Raw genomic sequence first — 3,238 nt, 5'->3', positions numbered from 1 at the left:
TTTCTTTACTTCAAACAAAAATTGTGTGTCACAAAACCATTTTGAGTTTTGCTCATTGAAGAGTTACATAAACCATCTTATGCTGGACATAGAGATTTTGTTGCTACTTTCAAAATTTATGTCGTGATTTTTATTGGCCTTCTATGAAAGGTGATGTTAAGCATTAGTAACATGTAAGAAATTAGGTATGTTACATCCTCTCCCCATTTATAAAAGACTATTATTGATCATTTTTCTAAGCAAGCATATTTCATTCGATGCAAGAAAACTCTCACTACACATCAAGCTGCACTTCTCTTTTTAAAATATGTTTTTTATCATCATGGTTTGCCAAAGTAATCATATCTGATAGAGATTTAAACTATTGTAGTGCTTTTTGGACTACAATTTTTGAAAACCTGGGCACTACTCTTGATTTCACTTCTGCATTCCACCCTGAATCTAATGGTCCAACATAAGTCACTAACTGCACTATTATTGACTTATCAATAAAAGCGTATGTGTTTTCTCAACCCAAGAAGTGGGATGATTACCTGCATAATTTACAGTTTTCTTATAACAACACTACCCACTTTGCTATAGGTAAGTCTCCTTTTGAGATTCTGTATGGTCATTCTCTTCCTACTCCAGCTTCAAGAGTTTCTAACATTGTGCCTGCTGCTAATACTTTTACTTCTAATTTTCATGAAATTTATGAAAGTGTACACTTTGCTATAAAGAATTCACAAGAACTCTACACTAAATATACTAACAAGCACGACAAAGCACATGTATTTAAAGAAGAAGATTATGTTATGCTTCAAATTGAAAACAGAAGAATTAAAAGTGCTGATATAAATGTTTTCATTAAGCTTGCTCCTCTTCTTTATGGTCCATTCAAATTTTTTGATGTTCTCAATGATGTTTCATTTTGTTTGGAATTACCTTTGCATTGGCACATTCACAGTCTATTTCACATTAGTTTATTACGACACTTTCAAGGACCCCTACCTACACATCCTATCACCACTACACGCACTGGCATGATTTATCATCATTATCTTTTGACTTTTAAAGGCCACCCTAGAGAAGATGATAATTGGGTGCCTGATTTTTTCCCCAAAACTTTCCAGATCTTCTCTATACATTTCATCACTCATGGTCAAGTTGATTCTCTATTGAGCAAATGAGGACAATTGCTATTCTTGGAGGGAGGGATGTTACAAAAATGGGCACCCTCCTGTTGTATGTGGTTAACTTCGATTGGGATAGCTGGAGTGTAATGGGTAATTACTGTGCTATCTTTCTATTTTGTTACTAGTGGTGGTGAGTTGATGACTTGTATATTGGAGTAGTGGGAGTTGAGGAGAAGGCGTTGTCAATAAATAAACTCATCGGCCATTTTAGATTTGCACAGTGTTTTAAGATCTTTTATCAATAAGCCACTATGGATGCTTTGTAAATAGGATAGTGAGAACTCATCCCAAGAGGGTCATGCAATAAGTGATATACTCCAATCATAACTAAAGTGGAACTAAGTATAAAAGAGGTGCCTCCAATTTTTGGCACCAACTAGTAATATCAAATATTAAATACCAAACTCCACAAGAGGTGCTGTGGAGTTTAGGGCTACAATATTTAGGTCATTCTTGTGTAGATACTCTAAATTTTCCCTTCCGTCTCTCTTATGCTATGCTGTGTACTCCCTAATCAAGTCTAAATCTCCTCTCTTACTCTCTTACACTCTTTCATTATCAAGCTTGTGTGTGTGTGTGTGTGTGTTGCCATAGTCTAGGTGTGTGTGTACTTGGGAATTGGAAGAGATGGTGAGAAGTTGACAGTGAAATGTGCAAGCAAGATTGAAATTGGAAGCAGTTGTTCTCTCCATATCCTTCCCAACATACTCACAATGGTCTATCCCCTATTACAGATGAGTATCCTATGGATCCAGACTTCAAGATGTAATGTAAACTATTGCACTAGGGAAGAAAGAGGAACCATATAATGTGCAAGATAATTATCTTCTCTATGACAATAGGCTATGCGGTATACATAATTTATGTGAAAAGGTTATGTATGAATCTCATGTTTCACCTTATGAGGAACATAAAGGGATTCAAGGCACCCTCAAGGGATTAGAGATGTACTTTTATTGGCCAACAGTGAAGGCAAAAATACCAGACTATGTTGCCAAATGCATTGTATATCAAAAGACAAAGTATAATAGAGGGAAGCAGCCTAGCTTGCTTCAACCATTACCTATACCTGATTCCCCATGGGAAAGTACATTCATAGATTTAATCTTTGGATTGATAAAATCTATACATGAGAATACAAAAATATGGACAATAGTAGACCGGTTGAGCAAGCAAGCACATTTCATACCGATCAAGAAGACTTTTTTAAAGCATGCCATATGGCAACCCTCTTTATCTCACATGTCTTTAAGTACCATGTTTTACCAACATCTGTAGTATTAAGAATGACCGGCAATTTTTTGGAAGGGTCTCTTTGAGAATTTGGGTTCTAATTTGAATTTCCCCTTGGCCTATCACCCACAAAAAAGTGATCTAGCAAGTTTAATCGTCATTGATCTACTTGAAGCCTATGTTGTAGAGTAGATAAAAAAGATCAATGAGAAAAGTATATAGCCCTAATAGAGTGTGCGTGTAAGGGGAATGTCCTACGAACTTTGAGAATAGCGGAATTAAGAGAATTAAGGTGAGCATTATTGTGAAATCACTTTGAGAACATAGAGGGTGAACTTAATTGATTGAAGCAACATAAACATAATACTTAATTAACTTGGCATGAACAATACTTTTTCAAGAGAGAGAGTATTAGAGAACATGACAATAGTTGAGGACCCGATTTACTTGGAGCCGGTCCGCCCTCCAAAAAGCATTTGTATTATAGATTCTCCCATCAAGAGAGACTTTGTTACAATACAATCTTTGTGTTCCTTGTGACCTTGGTGATGCTATGAAGATGGAAAGCTTCATGTATCACGAGCTTAATAGAAAATTTGTAAAAAGCATTAAGGATATCCCAAGCCTCTGTCCCAAGGCCTTAAACACCTTCAAAGGTGGAGAGAGCTAGTGGGGAATGAGGGTAAAGAAGAGGAAGAAGAAACATTCCATAGGAGAAAGAAATAGTTCCTCGCTTATCATCACTCTTCTTGATTAGCATAGCATAATAGCATATTAATGAAGATGAAGAAGATGGAAAGCTTAAGCATTGAAGCATGGATCTTGGTTGG

Source organism: Adiantum capillus-veneris, chromosome 11 (assembly GCF_014529385.1).
Source record: "Adiantum capillus-veneris isolate H3 chromosome 11, ASM1452938v2, whole genome shotgun sequence".
In the NCBI taxonomy this organism is placed as follows: Eukaryota; Viridiplantae; Streptophyta; class Polypodiopsida; order Polypodiales; family Pteridaceae; genus Adiantum; species Adiantum capillus-veneris.
The sequence above is the reverse complement of the archived record's forward strand: the minus strand, read 5'-3'. Positions refer to the sequence as shown.